Source organism: Tachypleus tridentatus, chromosome 10 (genome assembly GCF_004210375.1).
Source record: "Tachypleus tridentatus isolate NWPU-2018 chromosome 10, ASM421037v1, whole genome shotgun sequence".
Taxonomy (NCBI): Eukaryota; Metazoa; Arthropoda; class Merostomata; order Xiphosura; family Limulidae; genus Tachypleus; species Tachypleus tridentatus.
In genome coordinates this window covers 25,648,870-25,676,025 of record NC_134834.1, presented here as the reverse complement: position 1 = coordinate 25,676,025, position 27,156 = coordinate 25,648,870, and the positions used below count along the sequence as shown (strand labels likewise).

The window sequence follows — 27,156 nt, the reverse complement described above, 5'->3', positions numbered from 1 at the left end:
AAAAATATATATAATTAATATTGGTGAAATTATTCATGTAGTTTGAATTTTGCAAAATGAGAAACACGTCATAAATTTGAATTTTAGACACGAGTCGAAGTCAAACATCTAATCGCTATTGACATTACTTTTACATTATTATGGTTGATATTAATGTCTGTCCTTTATACCTTGATGTAAGTTTAGGTACTGAATAGGGGAGTTTCTACTCTTAGAAAGTTCTACAATCATAGAATATTCTCGAAAGATAAGAGGGAAGGCAGCTTGTCAACACCAATTACCACCGATTCTTGGACTAATCTCATCAAATAGTGAAATTTGATTGTCACTCTTATTACTCATCCACAAAGCATGATTTATTTCTGCTGCAACGGGACGCGAACCAGGAACTTCAGTTCCAAACTCCAATATTCTGTCCTTCTAAAAACACACACACAATATATATACACACACACACAAAATATATATATATATACACACACACACAAAAAAAATATATATATACACACACACAAAAAATATATATATATACACACACACAAAATATATATATATATACACATACAATATATATATATATATATACACACACACACACAAAATATATATATATATACACACACACACACATTATAATAAACATTAATTTGTTGTTGTATTTTTACAATTCACTGTCTGGTTCTACAAATCTATAGGTTAAAATTGTACTGGTACTCACATAAAACTCAGAAACCGGGTGTTTTTGGAAGTTGCTAACGAGTTTCGTTATTATTACAACTTTTTATTTCGTTTGCAGTTAAATTTTATAGTGCATGAACAGTTATATCTTTGTTTTGTCGACAATCTGATATTCCCGTACATTGTCAGTCTAGGTTCTTGTAGACAATCTGATATTCCCGTACACTGAGTCCAGGTTCTTGTAGACAATCTGATATTTCGTATACTGTGAGTCGAGGTTCTTGTTAAGGTGAGTACCTTGAACTTCTCTACTACCTAGAAGTGATGTTCTATTTGAACATAGCCTTAAAATGATGAAGTATGGAAAATTCTACGAGAATATTGAATATATTTGTTTACTCGTTACTGGTTGTTTTTTAATTTGCGCAGCACTAATCAAGACGCACAATTTTTGCGCAGTTTGAAACGTAACTTCTGTGTTCTTTGAGCTTTAAAATATCACTTTTGTAATTTTAATTTATTGTTCGTTTGTTTGTTTGTGTTTAATTTCACGCACAGGTACTTTCCCTAATAACACTCCGTCTTGTTTGAAATAACCAATTCATTATGAAAAACAGTTCGGACTGTAATTTGCCAAAGAAACAGAAAAGAAACGTGGCATTCTTCGCACGTGCAATTCTGAGCCCCAGTGACTCAGCACTAAGCCTGTGCAGGTTCCCGACACTAAAAATTGGGTTTCACCACCGCAGTGCGGAGAGATACATTGTGTAGTTTTGCGTTTAAAAACAACAGACTCACGCAAGACCCGATTGTTTACGAGTCACTACATGCAAGTGCACGCTGGGCCTCGCGTAATGGAATTGTGGGAACAGAATTAGAAGCGTGTTACTCCCTGATTCTCCAAAGTTTCAATGTGTGCTCTTGTTAAACGTCTTCGATATAGAAAGTTTTTTAATTCGTTTTGCGGTGTGGCAATCGCACGTTTGTATTTATAGTCTACAGTTCAAAGTATGGCCTTTTAAAAGAAGCACTAAGGAATTGTATACACACTTTTACGAGTATTTCAGTGCGTGACTTACTAAACTTTTTACTTCACGTTTAAAAGAACCGGCACTTGACGGAGGTGTGGCTCGATCGTAACTTTTACGACGCACTACAAAAAAAAATCTATAAAAAAAACTGCCACTTGAATATGAGTTTAATGTTGTTATGTTTCTCTTATAGATTGGATTAGGTAAATCTACGAAAAACTGGCTGTTGTAGAGGGCGTACTCGTAACTTTTATGTCAGACCAACCATGTCTCTAATAATCTGTGAGGGTGGGCGGCTAATTTTTTGTTTGTTTGTTGCTATTCTAATGTCGAAATAAAAGTGTACAAACTCGGTTTTATGCCTTTGAAGACTAATGGTTACACTTTAGAAATTAAATTTACGTTCCAAAAGTTCATTTCTCATGCTATATCTTTGCTTTTTGTTTGCTTTAATAATGTATAATGTAACTTGAGACGACAGAATATCATTAGTAGTCACGCCTATCGCCAGGGTGCGTTTTGTTCAACGGGAACAGACTAAATACACTATTTATTAATTCCTTAGCGCCTCAACTGTTTTCAAATGTGTCGGGGAAAAAGTGACTGTTATGAGTCAGTTTAAAAGGTTTGTTTGTTTTTGAATTTCGCGCAAAGCTACACGAGGGCTATCTGCGCTAGCCGTTCCTAATTTTGCAGTGGAAGACTTGAGGAAAGGCAGCTAGTCATCACCACCCACCGCCAACTCTTGGGCTACTCTTTTTGCCAATGAATAGTTGGATTGATCGGCACATTATAACGCCTCCACGGCTGTAAGGGCAAGCATGTTTGGTGCGACAAGAATTCGAACCCGCGACCCTCACCTTATGAGTTGAACGCCTTAACCCACCTGGCCATGCCGGGCCCAGTTTAAAAGGATTATGTGCTCAGAATTAAACACAAAGCTACACAGTGGGTTATCTGTGCCCTGCCAACCATGGGTATTGAAACCCGGTTTTTAGCAGTGTTAGTCCGCAGAAATCCCGCTGTGACACTGGGGGCATTCAAAAAGAAAGCCATTGGTACGTGGGTAGCTAAAATAAGACGTAATTACCAGTTTTAACTTTTGAAATAACCAATAAGCTTACTCGTACGTCAGTTGTGAGTTGGAAGAAAACCATCAGCTTTTGACATGTTATGTAGTTTTTAGGGTAGGTAACAACTGACGGAAAAGATTATAATATAAATCTGCGTGGCAACTTTAACTTTGCACTCATGGAAGTACAGTAATTCGTGGAAGTGCAGTAATTCGTGGAAGTGCAGATCACGAGGGACGTCGAACAGATGGTTTATGTTTTACAGTATTTACAGTTTCAGAAGTTTAAAAAAATATATATTTATATATACAGAACAATAATATGATCTTTGCATGAATAGGTTATTCCGCGTATTTTCTTTGCCAAGATAATATTATATTATGGTCCCCAGTTTTACATCTTTCAATTTTTGTTTTTTTTTGTTTTGTTTTCGCGCAAAGCTCCTCGAAGGCTAGCTGCACTAGCCGTCCCTTATTTAGCAGTGTAAGACTAAAGGCAAGGCAGCTAGTTATCACCACCCACCGCTAACTCTTGGGCTACTCTTTTACCAACGAATAGTGGGATTGACCATCATATTATAATGCCCCCACAGCTGAAAGGACGAGCATGTTTGATGTGATGGGGATTCAAACCCGCGACTCTCAGACTACGACTCGAGTACTTTAACCACCTGGCATTGCCGGGCCTGGTATAGTGGAGTGTGCGGCATTTGAATGGTTGTTGTGTGGCCACTCACACTGTTCAGGAAAACTTTTCAATCTTGCCTTAATAAGAACTCAGTTTTCAGTTAAAAACTCTAACTATAATACAGCATGCGTATCAATTTTGAGTTTCGTAGCGCCTTCTAACGGTAAATTATACAGTGATGTCGAGAAATATATATGCAAAAACGGCTCGTTTGGGTTGAGAAAATATTTTACGTAGAAGAGCGAACAACATTTCGACCTTCTTCGGTCATCGTCAGTTTCACAAAGAAAGAAAGAGGTAACTGACCGGAAGCTGACCACATGTTTGGAAGGGGTTGTGTAACTGAGTGTCGGAATGTATAGGGCGGTGTTAGATGTTTGAATATATAATTTTATATTATTATATTTAATATAGGTATAAAGGTTTTCCTTTATATTGGTTTATTTTGGGTTTAAGTTGTTGTATAAGTAAGGCTTCTTTAATTTTGCGTTTGTTTATGTTTGTTTCTTTATTTAGTATTTGAGTGTTTTCTATGGTTATGTTGTGTTTATTTGACTTGCAGTGTTCGAAAACGTGTGAAGGTGACTTTTTTGTGTTCTTTGAATCTGGTTTCCATTTTTCTACTTGTTTCTCCAATATTGAAGTCGTGGCAGTTATCACATTGTATTTTATAAATAATGTTGGTGTGGTGTTTGTCAGTGTAGTTTTTACATAGTATAGACCTTAGTTTTGTGCCTGGTTTTTGAATAAATTTGGTATTAACAGGAATGTCATATTTTGTTACTAGTTTTTGCCAAATGTTGGTTATTTTTTCTGCTGATGTCGGGAATATATGGTATGCAGCAGTATATGGTTTCGTGATTTTTTGATTCGTGAGATATATTTACTTTTGTTGGTTGATTTTGCTTTCTGTCCAGGTGTGTGCGTATAATGTTTTCTACGGTTTGTGGAGGAAACTTATTGATGTTGATGAAGTATTGTTTTATTTTGTCTAATTCATCGTTAATTTTGTCTGGTGAGCATAGTTTTATGGCTGTGTTTATTTGGTTTCTTAGTATGTTGAGTTTTTGTTTTGTTTTATGTGCTGAGTCCCAAGGAATGTATAGTCCAGTATGGGTGATTTTTCGGTGGATTTTTGTTTTGAATTGTGTGTCGGTTCTTGCAATTTTGAGGTTAAGAAATGATATTTGATTACTTTCTTCCTGTTTACATGTGAAGTTAATGTTGGGATGTATAGAGCTAATATGATTGAAAAAATTAAGTATGTGTTCTGTAGATCTGATTCCCGCAACCGTGTCATCTACATATCTGTACCAGTATAGTGGTGGATGTAATGCTGTGTTAATTGCTTGTGTTTCAACTTGTGTCATAAAAATATTGGCTAGAACTGGTGATACTGGGTTGCCCATGCTTAGGCCATTTTTTTTTTTTTTTATATAGTTGTAGTTGTTAAACATGAAGTTTATCTTTATCGTGGTGAATTCTGTGCGGGTTGCTAATTGGTTGCTGGGAATGTGTACAGTTGGGTTAGGGTCTCGGACATAGAGTTCTAAGGCTATCTTGCAGGCTTCAGTGGTTGGAACTTCTGTAAAGATGGTTATAACATCGAAACTGGCCATTAAGGCTTTATGATTAAGTTGATTTAGACTATACTTGAAATTTAAAGAGTCTGATGAATGAGCTGGCTGAAGTTACATATTTGGAGAATGCCCATGCTATGTATTTACCAAGATTGTAATTAAACGATTCATATGTGGACATTATTGGTCGTATTGGACAATCTGGTTTATGAGGTTTGGGGATGCTGTATATTTGTGGTGTGCGTGAGTCGGTTTTACGTAGGTAGGAATAAAGTGTTTGTGAAATTGTGTTGGCTTTTTTCATTTGTAGTAGTAATTTGTTCAGTTGCGTCTCGTGTGTCTTTGTTGGATTTGTGTGTATTGGTTTAAATTTGTTCGTGTCTGATAGGATGTTCTTCATTTTTTGGGTGTATTCATTCGTGTTCATTATGACTATAGCGTTACCTTTATCTGCTTTTAGAATTTTTATGTTTTTTATCTTGTTTTAGGTTTTTAATGGAATTAATGCCTCTTTTTGTAAGGTTGTTTTTTAGTTTTCTGTTTTGTGAAATTATGTTGATGGTTTTGTGAAAAAATTCTTTGAAAAAATCGTTTAAGATGTTGTTTTTAGGTGTTTCTGGAAAATATAAATTTTTAGTTTTACCTGGGAAGTTTGGCTGTTGGATGTCAATAAAATTATGTAAGTTGTCGTCTTTCTGTTGGTTGTTTTTAGTTGTTTTCTTGTTTTTGTTTTCTGTAGAAAGTATCACAAGTCTTCTGGCTAGATCTTCTAAACATGTTTTGATTTCTATGGTTGGAATGTACCTTGGTGCTATTGCGAAGTTGAGTCCTATGTTAAGTAGATGTATCTCGTCTGTGTTTAATTGTCGGTCGGGTGAGTTGATCGGTAAATTATACAGCTTTATGTTTTAAGTTGATAAATACTAAAAGACTGTTAAATATCGTACTTTGGTAAAATAAATTATTGAGATTTCCAATGTTACTTCTTTTACTTTACCGATACTGATAATTGCTACCGCTTTCACTCATTAAGACTTTTACTGAATGAACCACAAGGATATAATTTAATAATCTGTAATTCTGTACACAATTACAAAATTGTCAGTGTAAAACAAAACATTACAAGGTTTGTTTTTTTGTTATTTTAACAAGCTTATAATGGCTTATGTACGAAGAAACTAAAATAGATGTAAACACTGATTTATTTATCTGTCTATTTATTCGTTCTTATCTATCACTGTTAAGTTGTTGGCATGCCAGTTCACGTTTCCGAACCTCAATTTTTTCACGTATAAGAAAATCCCTTTCCACCGACATCGTTTTCCATTTAAATTATGAAATGTGTCTTGACGGCCTAACAGCTAGGGTTAACAGGTTGACCTGGAAAAGAAATATTAGAGTCTTTGTACAAGAAGAAGAAAAAAAGTTATTTAGCTTTTTAAAGATTGTTGATATAACCAGTAATTTAACCGGCCCTCTCCTTGCACTGTACGCACTAGTAGGACTAACCATGGATACATAATGTTCAGCAAATAAAAGTGGCATGCAAACGCTATTACCTACGGTGGAACTCTTCAGCATGGATAATTAGGTAATTAAAAAGTTTAAGGTACGATGAAATAGATGGGTAGATGCCTTTCCTTCCTGTCCTCAGATGATAAATGAACCAAGTTAAACGTCATTTTACACAATATAGATATTCCTGTCTTTTCAAATGTGACAGAAAAAAGACCAAGTAGTCAATTGTACAGCATTTATTAGGCTTAGCCAATTAACTCTCTCCAAGCCCACCCCGAATTATATGGAAGTTGGTTGTTTTAGAAGAACCAACGAGAAAATATACCGCATGATAAAACTGTCAATGTTGGTTTTAACCCTGTAATTTATCTTATTTTTTTTCTCGCTCTGTTTTTTTTTCTTTTTTGCTAAAAGCCACTCTGCTATTAAGTGTATGCCCTTGAGATCTGAAATTCGACACATAACTAGATCACAGTCATTAACAAAGACGTGAAAAACGTTCGTTAGACAGACAAACGTTTAAACTTACGCGATGGCGAATCTACTGTTACTGTTACGTTCTGATTAATTAAGCAATGTTTTATTTTTCTACCATTTAGTCATGTCATAAGCATCACTCTGTTTTACCATATGGTTTAATATAAAGAAATATGGGGGCAGGGGATTAGCTTATCTTGTGACGAACAGATTGTCAAGTGAAGAGTGTGGGAAAAAATAACATTATTATAATATCATTAAAGTTATACTGCAAAGTTATAATTACAAAAATTTAAGATTCTCTGTTGCTTATTGGTCTACAACACGGAGTTATTCGCAGCTTATTTATCCACAGTTCGTTTATAATGACAACGTATTATATCATAGTTTATGTATTCTTAATTCTAGGGTTCTATTACTAAGTAATAGGTTCCCTGTTACTTAGTAATAAGTTTGACTGCTTAAATCGCTAAAACCCGGGGTTTGATTCAATTCACTGCGGTGGACTCAGCGCAGATAACATATTGTGTAGCTTTGCTAAAAAAAATAAAACAAACAAAAATAATTCGAATCTACAACATACACGTAATATCAACTGACTGACACATAGTTCGAGTCTAACGAATACGCATTGTTAGCACCTGATTGACAAACATAAATAGAGACTAGAAAAAAAAAAAACACGTGATAATAAGTGATTTAATTTAATGAATACACGTTATTGATGACTTATTGGTTCATAATTCGAGCATAAAAATACATTTAATATTTTATTGACCCAATTTGAGTCTAAAGCATACAAGTAGTTCATGGCATATTAATTCGTACCTTATCCAGACAATACACGTTATTTATAACTCAATGACCCATAGTTAAAGTCTAGACAATACACGTTATTTATAACTCAATGACCCATAGTTAAAGTCTAGACAATACACGTTATTTATAACTCAATGACCCATAGTTAAAGTCTAGACAATACACGTTAATCATAGCTCACTGACCCATAATTAAAGTCTAGACAATAAACCTTAATCATAGCTCACTGACCCATAATTAAAGTCTAGACAATACATGTAAATCATAGCTCACTGACCCATAATTAAACAATACACGTTACTCAGAGCCCACTCACTCATAGTTCTAGTTTAGATAATACATGTTACTCATAGGTAAATGACCCATTGTTCTAGTTTAGACAATGCATGCTACTCATAGCTCAATGACCCATAATTCATTTCTAGATAATACACATCAATCATAGCTAAATGACTCATAGTTCTAGTGTAGACAATACATGTTACTTATGGCTAACTAGCCCATAGTTGTAGTCTAAACAATAATGTTACTCATAGCTGGAGTCGTGGCATTCATTTTTAACTTGACATAAGTTTGTCGGATTCCTCAGGTTTAATCAGTTAAGCTGTTATCCTTAGGAGTTTAAAATCTATAGATTAGTTTCAAATTACTTTAAATTAAAATAAACGGAATATAATAATATATTGGAATTTATATTCCATATTTTTCTAGTGAACCTAAAAAGAAAACGTTTTGACCAAATTTGGTAGAGATCAGAAGAATGCCGATGACAGAGCCGTTACTTATGGACCTCATGCAGCTGTTACCTGGAATTTCCCGTCGCATGGCAAAAGTCATGACCTTTAACCTGCTGAGTTTTGAATTGCGTTTCTGTGTGCTTACTGCGTTCTCCGTGAATTTAATGTTGTTGTTTTTTATAATAGTAACTTGAGGACTGGGGTCGTGTCTTTCCTACCTAGCTTGACATCTACTGCTCTCAACTGTAAATATACAAGTCAAAATTTGAAAACACCATTTATTATTACAAGAACGGCGGTAACATAACTGGCATTATCAGATCGGTACGTACAAGATCCGTGATACAAAACTCAGCGTTTAAATCTCAGGTATAAAGATGGTCATCTCTACAAACTTTAAAAGACTTTGTAAAAATCGTGGCATGTACTTTAGAGTTAAAAAACAAACGAAAACCAACCGGAGCGATAGTGATGTACACGATTCTCTGGTTTCTAGGGTTAATAACATGAGAAAAACAGTGTAATGAGGCACGTATTTAATGTTCTGTATGGCAGCTGTTCATGAACGAGTTTCGTTATCTACCACCATATAAATGCACAAATTACAAAAAGGGAATTTCTTTAAATATACTAATGATCAGTTTCCAGCTTCAAGGAATTTAGATTCTATCGTGCAAAATATAGCATTTGCAAAAAAAAACAAAAAAAAACACAAAAAAACAGAAATTGTGCCTAATACACTAATAGCAAAATACTGAATTATAATTTTTTGTCCACATTTATCGTTAAATAAAAGTCATAATAATGTGTAATATTTTGCAAAAGTTGCTGTGTAGTTATAAAGACAATTTAAGTTCAGAGCGAAAACGACACTGCTCATGGTTTATTAACTGTCATCTGAGCCGTGTCTTAGAAACTACATAGGAGGAAGTGATGTACAGGTCTCTAGATGATGTCATATCCTAGTTTGCTCCACATATTTCTGCAAAGCTACACAAGGACCATCTGCGTAAACTGGCTTTAATTTGAAGTGATATGATAGAGGGAAGGTAGCTAATTAACAGTATACACCGTCAACTCTTAGGTTAGTAGGTTTAAACCGTGGGATTTGACCTTTGTTCTTATAATGCACCGACAGACCCAATGCACGAACGGTGATGTTTGTTTGTTGTAACAAGACGCGAACCACGAACCCTTCCGATCCACATCCTAGCGTTGTATCTGTTCTGTAATAAATTGGAAAATATCAATGCATACCTTTTATATATGCATAATTTGTGAAACATTGTTTTTGTAAACAGTTGCGCCTCTGTTGAAACACATCCTTATGATAGTTTAAATTTTATAATGTTTATTTGGTTAATGTTAAAAAACATAACTACGTACAATAAAGTTTAAACTAATATAAGTATGGGAACAGCATTAATTTCTTCTTTTCGAGTTGGACAAATTAAACGATTTCCAAGTCTTTGTTTCTGATGCCCAAGAAAATCTTTTGTTTAAAGTATCGAACATGATCAGTTGTTATTGATAAAAGTAATGAGCCAATTAAAAGTGTGAAAAATAATCAGTTGTTACTGATATAAACTAATGAATTGGCAAAAACATGGCTAGCCGGATTAAGTCAACATGTGAATCCACGAACAGTTTCACTTGTGTGTGTCTTCCTTTCACCACAAACCTCCCTTTATTTTAATTTTGAAAGGGAATTTTGCCCGTCAAAACAGTCTATAATTAAACACAATGTTTTTAAAATACTACGGTTTCCAACTTTTAAAAATATCTTTACTACAATATTAATTTCTTTCATGAGGTTATTCAAAAACACTGGGTCTCTTCACAACGGTCCACTCTGCTTTATTGGTTAATTCGGTACTGGAAATACGTCTTTCTAAGAAGGCACAACGTTCATTTACACTATACGACAAAGAATTTCCGTCACTGGCACGGATTTGCCGTTTGTTTTTACAGTGGCTCATCACAGACCAGTCTCGAGTTGAATAGAACAGCCTATGCCATTAGTTCTTCTCTCATGTACCCCACAAGTTGGCCCAACAAACGAAAATTTAGCACGTGAAATCACGTGTACACGTGCATTCACACATAGCTGGGCCATAGAACTCAAGATCACCTAATGTCTGAGGTCACGGTTAGTGTCGTCAGCTTGACTCTGCAGACTGGTAATAAAAGACCTTGCAGTACATAATTTATGACAAACCTGTGATTATTTAAATTGATTTAACGGGTCGTAGGTGTCGCTCGGAAGCAATTAACAGACGAGCACCAAAAATTTCTTTGTCGTTGCGTTTAACATTTAGACATAAATGGCGCATGTAAGTCTGCCCCCCAACCTCCCTTTTCTTGAAGAAATAAAAAGTAAACAGTTTTCCTTCGTAGCTCCCTCTTATCCTAAAACGTGGTCTCACACGGAAAGCAAACTGGTCTGGCTTCTCTTTGGCATTCCTAACCACAAAATATAAGTCTTAGCGAGAAGCCTAGCTACTAATGGCTCGGTGAAAGCTCGAAGAGGCTCTGACCAGGTTAGAACAAAATAAGAAGGGCAAGGTTTACGGGGTGTTGGGAGGGAAATAAAAATACCTGTCAAGCTTAACCGCCAGCCTGTCGCCCACACCTTTGTTTTGAGAATCTTGCCAGTGTATGGGGACAATAAAATTAATCGGTAATGCAAAGACACTACTTTTCTAGCCTCTAAAAAATATTCTTTCTCCGGTTCCAGAGAGCAAATAAATCTAGAAAGCGTGGTAAGGAAACAGGATGTAGAAAAAATGTGGTAAACAGCAAAAGTACTTTACATACACATACAGCATTTCCAGAAGTGTCTCTTTCACTCATTACAATATTTATATTTATGTTCTTAAATAAGAATATGTAAACATGTACATGCTTTCTTGTATAGTAAGAGATGTTTGGCTAATCTAATACAATCATGATTCCTGGTTCTCTACAGTCATCACTAAATCACTGATAAAATCAGTAGTTCTGAAAACATCTAATCACTGTGAAATTAGTTCATAATGCGTTTTAAGCACATGCATCTCAAGGGTTTAACAATAACAGCAAACCTTAGTTTTATAGAAATACAATACTCCTTGAAGTTTTCATAACAATATTTTGCTTTACATATGCGTTGATTTTGATAAATGTTATTATTATACTGATTATTTTCCGCTAATAAATAGAAAAATATGAGAAGTACTACCACACTACAGTAGAGAACAGGAAAACTATGTAATATTATCCGATTATCACAACAGTGTAGACTGCAGGACAACTATGTAATATTATCTTATCACAACAGTGTAGACTGCAGGACAACTATGTAATATTATCTTATCACAACAGTGTAGACTGCAGGACAACTATGTAATATTATCTTATCACAACAGTGTAGACTGCAGGACAACTTAGAAATATTATCTTATCACAACAGTGTAGACTGAAGGACAACTATGTAATATTATCTTATTATCACAACAGTGTAGACTGCAGGACAACTATGTAATATTATCTTATCACAACAGTGTAGACTGCAGGACAACTATGTAATATTATCTTATCACAACAGTGTAGACTGCAGGACAACTATGTAATATTATCTTATTATCACAACAGTGTAGACTGCAGGACAACTATGTAATATTATCTTATCACAACAGTGTAGACTGCAGGACAACTATGTAATATTATCTTATCACAACAGTGTAGACTGCAGGACAACTTAGAAATATTATCCGATTATCACAACAGTGTAGACTGCAGGACAACTTTGAAATGCTATCTCATTATCACAAAAGTGTAGACTGCAGGACAGCTTTGAAATATTATCCGATTATCACAACAGTGTAGATTGCAGGACAACTTTGAAATGTTATCTGATTATCTCAACAGTGTAGACTGCAGGACAACTATGTAATATTATCTTATCACAACAGTGTAGACTGCAGGACAACTTAGAAATATCCGATTATCATATGCAGGACAACTATGTAATATTATCTTATCACAACAGTGTAGACTGCAGGACAACTTAGAAATATTATCTGATTATCACAACAGTGTAGACTGCAGGACAACTATGTAATATTATCTTATCACAACAGTGTAGACTGCAGGACAACTTAGAAATATTATCCGATTATCACAACAGTGTAGACTGCAGGACAACTTTGAAATGCTATCTCATTATCACAAAAGTGTAGACTGCAGGACAGCTTTGAAATATTATCCGATTATCACAACAGTGTAGACTGCAGGACAACTTTGAAATGTTATCTGATTATCTCAACAGTGTAGACTGCAGGAAATTTTTGAAATATTATCTGCTTATGACAACACTGTAGACTGCAAGACAACTTTGAAATGCTATCTCATTATCACAACAGTGTAGACTGTAGAACAGCTTTGAAATGTTATCTGATTATCACAACAGTGTAGACTGCAGGACAGCTTTGAAATGTTATCTGATTATCACAACAGTGTAGACTGCAGGACAGCTTTGAAATGTTATCTTATTATCACCACTGTGTAGACTGCAGAAAAACTTTGAAATATTATCTGAATATCACAACAATGTAGACTGTTTTAGATTTTTACGTTTGAACCCAAAAAATCCTAACACAAGGCTGAATAAAAACATTGGACCAAGGTAGAGCCTAAAGTGAATACACTGAGAAATGAAAACATGAAGGTTGGCAGAGGAAAAAGAAAGATAAAGAATCTAAGACCGTTTGTGTTGAGAGAGAATAAAGCATATTTTACTTAATTCACGTTTAAATTTCTTATCATGAGGACGTTTATGTCCGACAACTATTTAACACTTGTCTCATACTTTAGTCTGATAATTTGAATAGAAATTGAAATAGAATGGAGATTAAAGTGGCTGATGGCGCCACTTGGATGTTAGTCTCCATAACTGAAGCTATTTAAACATATATTTTATCATCTGTAACTGGAGCTATTTGAACATCTATTTTAATCTCAGATATCTGCCAATCAATGTCTCCTACTTTTGACCTGTTCAAAATAGTTGTCAGTATATCTCAACCACAGAGAAAAAAACGTTGTCTTCGAACACAGGATTTAAGGTGGTCATAAAGCTTGTTAAAAACAAAAAGACCATAAATCATTATAGTATGTGTTGAACACTCAGCTGGAATATAACTATATCAAAACTTTAACGATGCACTGAACATAAGAACGTAATTTTTCAGGCATTTAGAGAGTTATGCATAATATATTACACTTAAACATACATTTGTTTCGTTTGAGTGTCAGGTAGATACGTGTGCGCCATATTAAACTACGAGGAGCAGATAGCAAGTTTTTATGGTGATAATTTTCGTGACCACTTATAATAAGAATACAGGTCTTGCGTAATTAATATTAATACCCTGAAGAAGTGTGTGCGTAAAAGTTCATGTGGCTACAACCTATAAAATTACCACTGGGTTCCTTATCTCACCCCTCCCTCGTAGCTTCACTTAAATGAACTCCACGGGGTCGGGAACAAATTCATATTTTGTAAGATCATTATGATCAGCTAGGTTTAGAAAACTCTGAAGTTCAAAGGTGAACAACTCTCGTCTCCCGTAAGGTTTATTTTGATATTCTAGCTCGTTGTAGATAATTCTGTGAAAGCATTAGGGCTGACACTTTATTCACGTGTTAATACAATTTATTAATTCACTTTAGAAAGTTAATTGTGGTATCGTCTTACAAGACGTCAGTTAATTGCACAGACAGATAGAAAGACGAACTGAAAGTCATTTCACTACACACCTACGTCCTCTGCATCAAGACCTTGACCGATGGGCAGGAAAACAAAGCAAATATGAATCAGACACTTTGTAGCTTCCGTAGGTTTGTCACTAACGGCTGCAATAGGCTTAACGCTATTTGAGTTCCCGACTAAATGTTTTACATTTTCTATTTCGATTATTATATTCCACCGCCATGTAGTTTAGTTGAAATTTAAATGAATCCTGTGGTTAAGAAAAGTCGTGATAAAATTGAATAAACAAAAAATGAAAAAAAAAAATTCAGGTTTAAAAAATGATTTTTTGTCATATTATGAAACCGTCGATCATTCAAATTCATATAACGTAGTTTTAGCCTAGCACCAATTTTTCACAATACGTCTTAGAGGTTCATACAACCTTGCTGTAGAGAACAACCACGTTATATATATATAAATATAAGGATTCATAATAATTATCTTAGAACTGAAATACTACGAAAAGCGAGCATCAGAAATAAGATTATTCTTGAAAAGTGAACGTTGCACATGACATTACAGCCGGTAAGGTTACTGTACACTTGAAAAGACGGTAAGTTATCATTTTATAGTCAATTAATCGTGATACAGTTTTCAGGAACTTGTACTAGTTGTTTCTATCGTTTCATAGCCGGGAATCGGTTCAGGAATTCTTTGCAGAATGACACACATACCTGAATAAATTGTCATAGTTCCTTTTGACATCCGAAGAAAAAATATAAGAACTGGCTTGGCCAGAAACAATGAGATTTGTTTGTTTCTTTGAATTTCGCACAAAACTATACCGGGACTATCTCCGCTAGTCGTCCCTAAATTAGTAGTATAAGACTAGACAAAAGGCTCTTGGACGACTCTTTTATCAACGAATAATGGGATTGACCGTTACATTGTAAAAGGGCGAGGTTATGTGGTCTGACAGGGATTCGAAGCTGCAATTTTCAGATTATGAGTCGAGTGTTCCTAACAACTTAGCCAAGGATTCGATTTGTATTCCCCCCATAAAAGCAGTGATGACAAAGAAGGGCCCCCTAATTTCTTGCTCCGCTAGAAACCGGGTCTCGATACCCGTGGTGGACAGAGCACAAATAACCCATGGTGTAGCTTTATGTTTAATTGCAGATAAGCAAAACTTTATTGAAAGCTAATCCTAAATAGACATGTGAAATATTTTCATATTTGTTTTATAGAAAAAAACAGTTATAACTACATAAAAATTCTCTGAAGAAATAAAACAATGGCTTTCAGATGTCGCAACAGTTATCTCACCAGAAGAGTAAAACAAAAACAAAAAGCAGTAGTAAAGCTGAACAACACAGTAATAGTGATGTTCACACAATCTCTTACTGGTATCGGAACATTTAACACAAGATAAAAAAAAATTGTTTGTGTTTATTGTTTATTTGATTTTGAAAACAAAACAGTAAAAAAAAGGGCTATCTATGTTTTGACCCGAATCTTAGGGTCATAAGCTCTGCTGAGCCACTGGGGGCTACAGTTGTATATCCTTCAATATTTTCGCGTTTTTTTTCTGTTAGACGGTTAGCCTGTTACACGATGATAATTCCTGAAGGTTATTTGTATGCTGACCAGTTGTAAATATTATACAAATACGTCTGACACAGAATTTGTGCGAGCGTTTGTTTGTTCCAGAATTTTGCGCGAAAACTATGCAAGGTCTATCGGTACATCGCCGTTCGTAATTCTGAAATGGGAGAAACATCTTTCTGATCAAGTAAACAGTACTTATTTAACAAGAACATGACCTAAGATGGTTAAAATATTATTCTGTATTCATTTTATTTAAAGTTCTAACATCCATACCAGTCGTATTAAGTATGCATTTAAACAATACTCAATTATTAATCTTGTACGACTGACGAGTATGGAATTAGAACACTAATCTTACAGAGCTCTTCCAGCCTCAAAGTGCCAAAATCGTTTTTGTGGCATCGATTGTGAGGATGAAACAGTAATGATGTAATGATTTTGAAACTGGAGAAAAGAGTTAAAGGTGAAGAGAACGTCGTTCGGATAAAAGTCCTACAAGCACTGTGAGCTTCAGCGCCCTCTAGGAACGGATCATGTGCACGATATATATCCAACAGTTTAAGCGATCAACTTGGGATTTTTTTTATTTCTGGGTTAATTAAATGTAGAGGTCAAAAACACTGTCTTGACATACACGTGCAGGATTAACATCATTATGGCTAGTTCATGGTTTCGAATATTTAGCAGTCCACATGTTTCTTGGGACAAAATAACCATCCGCTGATACCAGAGCTCTTGCTTTTTGACCCCGTGTTTTTCAAAGTTACTTAGTCATACCTAATTATATATCATACATTCATTTCCTCTTAATGAACTTTCCCATGGTAATTTGTAACTGATTTCCTTCAGCTGCGAGTTTTTTGGTTTTTTTTTTTTTTTGTGATTACCATGTTGATTGGAATGGTTCTTAACAATAGCTTTTTGATCGATTTATGGTACCTTCTTCATAGCTTTGACCACCTGTGTTTTTGCGGCTTTGTGTATTTATTCCATTATAAAAAAAAAACTAATAGTGGTGTTTTACAGTTTGTTGTCATAACAGTTTATTATGCCCTATCCATTCGTCCCAGTATCGTGGACAGGCTATACGGTGTTGATCATACTTAAAGCAATCTATACACGATTAACATTTGGACGAAATGGGCCAAAGGCCAGTGGGTACAGAAAAATCTACCTCAGTCTTGTGGACAGATAGTGCATCATCAAACCAAAGGGACAATATAATCTTGGCAGCATACGTGATTCATAAGCACAATTTGCACATTTAACTTATCGTTTACAAAGTTTCTTAATTGACGTAACATGGAATGATTTTTTATATACACGGAATTCTCTCAACGCTAAAATAACTTTATTTGTAGTGAGAGGGTCGAAACTTCATAAATAAAAGTGTTTTAACGTAAAGAAAAGTCCGTGTGTAATTCCACATATTAATTTACTTGCGTTATAAGCATTAAAAACAATTATCAAAATGATTTTGTTTGGGTTTTTTTTTTAAATTCGCACAAAGCTACTCGAGGGCTATCTGTGCTAGCCGTCCCTAATTTAGCAGTGTAAGACTAGAGGGAAGGCAGCTAGTCATCACCACCCACCGCCAACTTTTGGGCTACTCTTTTACCAACGAATAGTGGGATTGACCGTCACATTAAAATGCTCCCACGGCTGAAAGGGTGAGCATGTTTGGAGTGACGGGGATTCGAACCCTTGACCTGTAAGGACTAACGAGGTTATTAGTAATAACCATACGCGCTAGGCCATGCCAGGCCATTGTTAGGTTTAATTGCTTCATATATTTATAGCTCTGATTGTTGTTTGCAGTTAATCGCAATTCTACTCGCGGGAATCGAAACCCCAGCTCTAGCGGTGAAATTTCGCAGACATACCACTCTGCCGCTAGGAGGCTTGTAGCTTTAAAACACCTTCTGTACTGTTTAACGAAAGAAATAATGTGATGTATTGATAATATCTTTTAAAAGCCTTTTTATACACGAAAAAAAAACACGTTTTCGATTCTGCACACAATAAAAAAAACAACACCAAAAACATGGACAAATAAGATTGGTTAATGCGATACGATTTACAAAAAAAAAAAAGTTTTTTTTTTGTTTCTCAGAGGTATAATGAGGCATTTCAGTAAAAAAAATAAAACATGAGGCCATTCTGTTATAAGACATCACTTGACACCGAGAGTGCTTTTGGAGAATTCCATCCCTCAATCGAATCCACGTTACATCAAACATGCTCGCCCTTTCAGCCATGGGAGTGTTATAATGTGACGGTCAATCACACTATTCGTTAGTGAAAGAGTAGCCCAAGAGTTTGGGGTGGGTGGTGATGAATAGCTAAATTCCCTCTAGTCTTATACTGCTAAATTAGGGACGTCTAATGGAGATAGCCCTCATGAAGCTTTGTGCGAAATTCAAAAACAAACAAACCCTCAATAACTACGAACAAAGGTAAATCAAAGAACAAGGCTAGTCTTCTTGTTTTGATAAGAAATAACGTATCGATATTTACAGTGGCCACAGCGCAGATAGCCTAATATGTTTTATCGATTAAAAATACACAAACAAAACTATAGTAATCTGTAGTTGATGTTGCGGTACTAGATTTATTTCCTCGGCACGAGTAAAGTATAGGGCCCGGCATGGCCAAGCGTGTTAAGGTGTGCGACTCGTAATCTGAGGGTCGCAGGTTCGCATCCCCGTTGCGTCAAACATGCTCGCCCTTTCAACCGTGGGGGCGTTATAATGTTACAGTCAATTCCACTATTCGTTGGTAAAAGAGTAGCCCAAGAGTTGGCGGTGGGTGGTGATTTACTATCTGCCTTCCCTCTAGTCTTACACTGCTAAATTAGGGACGGCTAGCGCAGATAGCCCTCGAGTAGCTTTGTACGAAATTCAAAAAACAAAAAAAACAAGTAACGTATATTTATATATTTGAATAATATGTAGCTTTAATAGTAATATGTTTGAAAATTTAGCGAACTACAACTGCCTGGTGAAAGAAAAGAGGATATCTTTTCCGCTTCTATACTCAAGGTCTCAATATAGAACAGTGTTTTAACAGACAGTTGCAGTCCGTTAAAGTCTTCAAACCTACTGTTTCAATCCTATCTACAGCGTTAACACTACTAGTTTATTGTTTTGAACTCGTCAGTGCAAAGCGTTACGAGTTAAACTGTTTTGTTTCTATTTATATTAAATTTAACAACTTTCACGGAGGAAGAAACGTGGGGCCCAGTCTATTATTGGATCTGTCACTCGTCACTGATTTAGGTCAGTTTCGAGGAATATAATCCCTCATCAGTAATCTAAACAAGAACAAGTTTAAAAAAGACTGAACTTTAGTAGTTGTGACTGTGTAATTCATGTGTGGTGTTTGAATCTGAGTTGTAGGAAAGAGTAAGTTTAAAACAAGACTAAACTTCTTTAGTAGTGGTGATTGTGTAGTTCATGTGTGGTGTTTGAATCTGAGTTGTAGGGAAGAGCAAGTTTAAAACAAGACTAAACTTCTTTAGTAGTGGTGACTGTGTAGTTCATGTGTGGTGTTTGAATCTGAGTTGTAGGGAAGAGCAAGTTTAAAACAAGACTGAACTTCTTTAGTAGTGGTGACTGTGTAGTTCATGTGTGGTGTTTGAATCTGAGTTGTAGGTAAGAGCAAGTTTAAAACAAGACTAAACTTCTTTAGTAGTGGTGACTGTGTAGTTCATGTGTGGTGTTTGAATCTGAGTTGTAGGTAAGAGCAAGTTTAAAACAAGACTAAACTGCTTTAGTAATGGTGACTGTGTAGTTCATGTGTGATGTTTGAATCTGAGTTCTAGGTAAGAGCAAGTTGAAAACAAGACTGAACTTCTTTAGTAGTGGTGACTGTGTAGTCCATGTGTGGTGTTTGAATCTGACTTGTAGGTAAGAGTAAGTTTAAAACAAGACTGAACTTCTTTAGTAGTGGTGACTGTGTAGTCCATTTGTGGTGTTTGAATCTGAGTTGTAGGGAAGAGCAAGTTGAAAACAAGACTGAACTTCTTTAGTAGTGGTGACTGTGTAGTCCATTTGTGGTGTTTGAATCTGAGTTGTAGGTAAGAGTAAGTTGAAAACAAGACTAAACTTCTTTAGTAGTGGTGACTGTGTAGTCCATGTGTGGTGTTTCAACTTCGTTAGTAGTGGTTATGTGGATGTAAAAAAAGCAGAAGGTGTTACAAATAGAATTCAGTCAAACTAGATTGTCACAAATGGGATACCTGATACCTGAGGGCTCAGTCGTAAGACCTTTGTTCTTTTTCAGGTTACATCAATAGCATAGATGAAGGAATGGTTAATAAATTACTTGGGTTTTGGCAGCTGTTAAAAGGATGCTGCCGATTTACAAAAGGAGTTAAGTCAGTTATTGAGTTGGACAAATAAATGGCAGATGAATTTTAATTATAATAAATGCAAGCCAATGCATTTGAGTTTTCATAATTTGAGTATTAAGTATAATTTGGACAAGGATAATGTGAACAGTGTTATGAAAGAAAGAGACCTTAGTGTAAAAGTTGATAAGTCTACTAAGCCATCCAATCTGTGTGATGTTGCTAGTGGTAGAGCAAATATGATTTTAGGTTTTATCTACAGAAATATTGAGCAATAATATAAAGAAGTTATAATTTCGTTATACAGGTCACATTTAAAATATCATGTTCAGTCTTGGATTCCTTACCTTCGGAAAGACATCGAATTACTGAAAAGGGTTTAAATGAGATTTGCAACAGTGATGCCTAGGATGGAGGGGTTGTTGCCATATTGGAGAGACTGAAATTTCTCAGATTGTTTTATCTTGAAAAAAGAATTGTTAGGGGGAACTTGATTGAGGTAAATTTTGAAACTGGAAAGGAAACTGATAGTGTTAATGTATTTATATGTATATTTAACGGCGAGAAAAGTAGGACTAGGGGACAAATATATAGATTCTAGCAGGGTAGAAGTTATGTTCAGCTAAAACAGTTTTATTTTTGTAAAGGGTGATTGACCTTTGGAATGAGTTGCCTTCAGATGTTGTACAGGCAATAAATTAAATAAGTTTAAGGCAAAGCTTGATAATTATATGAATTATAAGGCCTGGCTTTAAGTTTGTTTTTTGTTTCCAAGTTAATTTAGTTCAGAGTTTGGAATATTCGACATGGACCAATAGGTCCAATGTTATCTCAGAACGTTGTGCTATGTTATATGTTAAGATTTAATCTGTTTAATAATATCGGTTATAATAAATGTCATTAACTGAGACACATTTACTAGTTTGTCAATAAAGGCGTGGTCAGATTTGAGATATTTAAAATACAAGTATTTAAATATCATAAATAGTATGTAAGTTTGTGGCTTGTTATGAAAAATTATGTATTATTAAATATTAGAAAGAAAAAAATTAATGTTTATGAATTACAAACTTAAAACAAGTTTTATGGCAATAAATATGTTTAAAAAAACATATTATATCCATTTGTAATTTGTTGCACTATGTTGTAGATTGTACAAAATGAACTGAACTTATGACAGAGAACTGTATATGGACTATAGTTACAATAGAAAACTATATATGAACTGGAGTGACAATGAATAACTTTTAAATGGACTCAGGTTACAATAGAAAACTATATATATGGGTTGGACTTACAACGAAGAACTTTATATATACTGGGGTTACAACAGAGAACTGTATATGGGCTGGAGTTACAGCTGAGAACTGTATATAAAGACTCTAGTTACAACAGAGAGTTGTATGTGAACTAGGGTTACAATAGAGAACCGATATGAACTGATATTATGATAGAGAACTCTATTGATAGATGAATAACAATATGCACCTTACTTTAGCTATGACTTGCTACGGCTTTTAGTTTTGTAGTTAGCTCAAAACAATTTAAATGTTTGGTTTTTATTTTTTAATACTAGCATCGGATAGTAAATCAGCAGTATAAAAGAGATAAGAAAGTAGGCATAGCTAAAATGTCACACACAGAGTATAAATGTTTGAATATTTTCTTTTATCTTTAATATCTTATCGCAAGTTTCTATTAAAAAATGTTTGAATACAGTTTCAGTTTAATTTCTGATCCAAAACGTCATTGAGATTATTTTTCCTAGTTGCATTGTTTCTTCATTTTCCATAGCAGTTGATGTCTATTCTGCCACAGTTGATTTTGCAGTAATTTATAGCTCCAAGATCGAAATGATTAATGACTGTAATATCCTTTCCTGGCCGAAATGGCGTTGTCTAACTGCTACAGCTGACCAATGTTATACGAAAACAAAAGTCACGAAGTGACGATGTTGACTGGATAAAAACACTAGTTTACCTTCAGGAGCTATTTCTTAGCTTAGTTCTACCCGGATTTCTTTGACTAAAACTTACTTTAAGGTCACCATGTTTAATTTGACAGAAGTATATCCTGATAAAAGGAGAGCTTTCCACTAATCACATTCCAGTAGAAGTGAATATTTCCTCATGTGCATAAGTACATAGTGAAATGTTCTTTCTTTTTTCAGTTCTCTAATAAGGATTGCATTAACTTTGTGAAACTTATCCAGTCTCAGTAGTTCACATATACTTTAATAGATTAAGTTATCGTATAAGTTTATTGTCCTCATTCCCTGAGCAAATTTGCAGCCATTAGCGGGTCTCACTATCTAATATTTTTCATGAAATCAGGTTTCATGTGAAAAGACTACAAGTGATGTCACAGGAGGATGAATTACAAACTTTCTGTTTTTATTAAGGTGCACACTCTTCTTTGTTTGATCTATTGTGTTGAAATATTTTAAAAGAATGACTTTATTGAAAAATAGCTTATTCATCATGACCAAAAGGAGAGATTAAGGAAGTGAGGATGACTTAAAGTTGTCAAAGTTGTACCACTGTATGGGGATATTTCTACTGAACTGCTAAGTTGTCGCTAGTCAGCCCACAGCAACCCAACCTATGGCCTATACCACTGGTGACCAGTGAGAAGAGGGTAGATGTGCTATTGGTGGATAATTTGTGCCAGTTGAAGTTGTCTCTTCAGCAGGTGAGGTAATGAAAACTTGTGGGTGAAATCCATGACCCATGGTGTGAGGTACCTTTTAGGATGGAAAGATTCTCTGTGACACTAATGGCATCTCATAATACCTTGAACCATGTAGAGATGTACAACAGGCTACTTTAGGTAACTCATTACTCTGTATGCCTAAATCAAGAATTAACCAACCATTGGTGTGTCTGAGTTTCCATCATTGGCATCTTATTCTGTCATATGTTTGGAGTACAAGAGAAAAGTAGACTTTGATGCAGCGCACAGATTTTTTGTAAGAAGCCAGGTAGATCCCGCCTCCAATGTTCAATGGCTTAAAATGGTCCCTAAAATGTTTCAGGCAGGTGACTGTCTAGAGTGGATGGTCTCAGGAAATGGTAGCTGTGCAATAATTGGTCCTTAGTTTAACTAGTCTGGCTTCCAATCGATGATACTGGACATCTTAATGAGTGATAGAATTACCAGAACATAACTATGTATCCACTGGATCACCACTTTTACGTAGTGGAGATTCATACAAAGTGTTGGGCCAAGTTCAAGGCTTGGAAGAGAATCAGCAACGAAGGATTGACCTCCTGCAGACTGAAGGAAAATATTAAAGCATTTGCTTCAGTTGTGTACTAATGGTGCACTGGTAATTGAGCTGTCCATATTTTGCCATAGAGCAAAGAAAGCATAACTATCGACTTCAGCCAGTAACTTAACATACGTCAGTTAATGGTCAATGCCAGCACTTTTCCAAGCAGCAAAGAGTATGAAAATTAGCCGTAGGATATATAGACCCGAGATTATTAGCACTATCCAAACATCTGCAAAAATGACGGAGTCCATTTGGCTTGGGGAAGCATAGCAGACAGTTTGCACCCAAGAATGGTTGAGTAAAACTTGACGTTTGCTGATAAGAGTAAAAGGCCAAGAGATTTAGTTCCTGTTAGATACAAGAGTGGCAAGGACACTAGTAAAGCTCACAATTATTCAAGCCAATGAGTTTTGTGTACAGTGGCTTCCTAAGGAGTCTGGAAAGGAAACTGATGAGCCGTAAGAGGATGAAGACACCATCTCCAGTCATCTGGAATAGTATGTTGAGGGAAAATAAACTACAGAAACTTATTTGGAAGTATTAATCAAATCAGACAAGAAGTCACTGGAAATAAAAACGAGTGTCGGCTCTGACTGGTGTACAAAATACAAAGAGTAGTTTTCAAATCAGTATGGATGGTATTTACCAAAGCAAGGATAGTTAGGTGGTTGAAAAACTCTGCATAGAAAGAGCACTGTGACCCTTGCTTTCAGATCCATTGAGTACATTTGGAAGAACAGAGTTCGTTCTTAAAATGAACAGTGAAGTTCTGGCATTTAAAAAAATTGTCTTCTTTTGTTTTATTTTTGTGATTGAAAGTGTGTATTTGCATATTTTTACCTGTAAAAAGGGTTTAACATCTTTTTCTTTGTTAAAGAGTGTTTTTAGTATTGTGTAATGTATTATTTTTATTTAATATATTAAAGTCGAAGAAGGTTTTACTGTGTGATCCATTATCATATGTTTAGTTAATAATAAAGTTAACGAATTTCAGTTTATTTTAATAATGTAGCTTGATATTGTGTTTTATTTTAAATATTATCAAATGTCCTGTTTTATCACTGTAGTTTAATTTAGAATTGTCGTTAAAAGATTTAGTTGTACATTATTGAGATATCATTGTGACATGTACGCATCTTTAGGAATAAATAAAAGTTAACGTACTCCTTAACCACGTCACGAGTGAAAAGTTAATAAATTAATTTTAAAGTTAAACTTAATCGTTAGACTGAGAGCAAACCTCAAACAGAGTAGACCGTAAAAGTATGACTAGGCAGCATATCACATGCTATCTAACAACTTTATAGAGTTATATGAATTATTTTTAAATCCTTTATTTATTTTTAGACAATATTAGTATAAACAAGTGGCCCAGAAAGTCGTTAAGATTGTCTTGTTCTATTTTGCTTTGTTTCTTTGTTTTTCACAATGTATATTCTATGCGAGAGGAAATTACAGTAACATGTTGAAAGGATTAGTGGCTGCAATAGTCTTTCCTGGCCGTGTTGATGTTGTCTGAATGTTATGACCGATCAATGTAGTGAGAGAATGAAAGTCACGACGTGATGCTGTTGATAAAGAAACTAAATTTAATTTTTGAATTCAAGTGCGCTTTCTTAGTCCAGTTCTATAGAGAGTTCTTCGACAAAAGGCTTACCTTAAGGTCATTGCGTTTAGTTCGACATAAGTCAATTCTCAAAAAAGTAAAGCTGTGGAGCTAACATAGTCCAATAGAAATGGCTGTCTTTTCGTGTGATTAAGTGCCTTTTTTGGTTATTGTGTAATATGGACTGTATTCATTTTGTCAAAACTGTCAATTATCATTATCTCTCTCTCACACACGAAAACTTTCAAGTTATCAGACTAATATTACTTTCCCTGTTTCCTGAGCGAATCTGAGATGATAAGCGGGTCTAACTATCTAATACTTGTCAGAAAATCAGTTCATAGATAAAAATATTACAATAAGATTTAAGAGTTATGCTTAGTAATTAGCCATTTGCTGTTGGTTTGTGACAACGTTTTTATCAACAGTCCTGTGTGTAGGTGATATCAGTTCAGGAGGGAGGGGGGGGGTGAGATTCATTACCAGATTCATTCAGAAATAAAACCCCGTTAGGACATCACCGATTTTGGTGTGACACTGACCAAATCTGTGAAAAGGGATAGCAAGCAGACAAAGAAATAATACTGTGTAACACTATAATAATTAACATAAAATGTCCACTTCAAGAGGAGCGAAGAGGTCGCTCCTGAAAATAAACCTCTTTATGTCCTGCTCCCTTGTGTATGGAACACGAGCCTTAATGCCACATTAGGGCTCAGGGATCCTGATAAACTATTTCTAGACTCCTATAATGTTCCACGGCTTGTTATGGGCTACTACAAACAGATAAGGACACCCCACACTTCCCCAGGTTTGTTCGAGTCTACCTGTCAAGTTTGATCTTGCTAATTTCTTAATTGTGGAACAATATCGTAGATAAACAAACATTTCACAAACATGCAGCGTGAATTAATATGAGATATTATTGGAGTTGTGGCAATAAAATAACAACAACAACAACATTTATTTCGAATGAACAGTTTATTAAAGAACTCGTTGTTGGGAAAATTCGCACAAATTGCAAAACTGTAAATTTGCTCGATTCTTGTACGGTGCTGCTAGGCCTGATTCGGTGTGTTAACGTTGGCAGATTGGAGTGATTACGTCACATTTAAAAACAAAATCTCTGAAAAAAGCACGATCTGCATGTATCGATGCAAGCGGAAAGAGCATCATTAACTGTCTAGATGAATATCTTCAAAATAAAACACAAAATATGATGTTTAATTCATATATCTTCCTCTCTTTTTTTCCACATCATAAAACCTAAGGGACTTGTACGTGACACGATAACGCATAGCTCGCCCTATAAAACAAACTCGAACAGCTGCACTCCTAAATTATTTAGCTTGGTTTACAATTAAATGAAGACGTCATTAGCCGACTGGACTGGGCAGATACAAGTAGAAGATAACACAGTAAAGAGATGCATATTTTATACCCAGTATCTAAAACACATGCAACTCTCTTAACATCGAGAGTCACATGTTCGTACAATATATGACGTATATTAAGGTTTTCACGCTCAAACTCGAGCTGATAAATAGATACTATTACCTGAAGTAGAGCGTGTTAAAAAAAGAAACTGTGGCCCATTACTAAAGTAACTTTAATCTAGCGTGGAGGATTCGGTTCTCTGCATCAGAATGGCTGTCTGACTGTTATCAAAGCGATCTTACAAGACATGGGGCGGTCTCATATCCATCACGATGTCATTCATTTTAAAGGGCAATGTGGAACAAACCTCCTCCCACTATTGTAGTTGGTTTTTAAAAAAGCAAGTGTAAGAAATTAATATTTGACGTAGTCACTGAGAGAGATCCAATTGATCATAATAGGTTAACCAGATATTCAGAGGTTTTTATTTTTATTTTTGTATAATAAGCAAAAAGACAGCCAATACGCCTTCCTTACATGAAAAGTACAAAGATAATACTAAATGGAGCACTTAGATAACATCAAACTCTCAAGGGTGGAGTCAGT

At 35.2% G+C, this 27,156-nt stretch overlaps 1 protein-coding gene across 2 annotated transcripts in view; it reads right to left on the bottom strand.

Moving 5' to 3' along the window:
* LOC143228909 (uncharacterized) overlaps nt 1–27,156 on the bottom strand; it is a 98,561-nt gene that overhangs the window by 52,407 nt on the left and 18,998 nt on the right. Inside the window, exon 2 of one of the 2 annotated variants that reach the window (XM_076460354.1) lies at nt 6,325–6,429. The exons of the other annotated variant lie outside the window; for it this stretch is intronic. The gene's annotated coding sequence lies outside the window, so the exon portion shown is untranslated. The remainder of the gene's footprint in view (nt 1–6,324; nt 6,430–27,156) is intronic. 2 annotated transcript variants of the gene reach the window in all.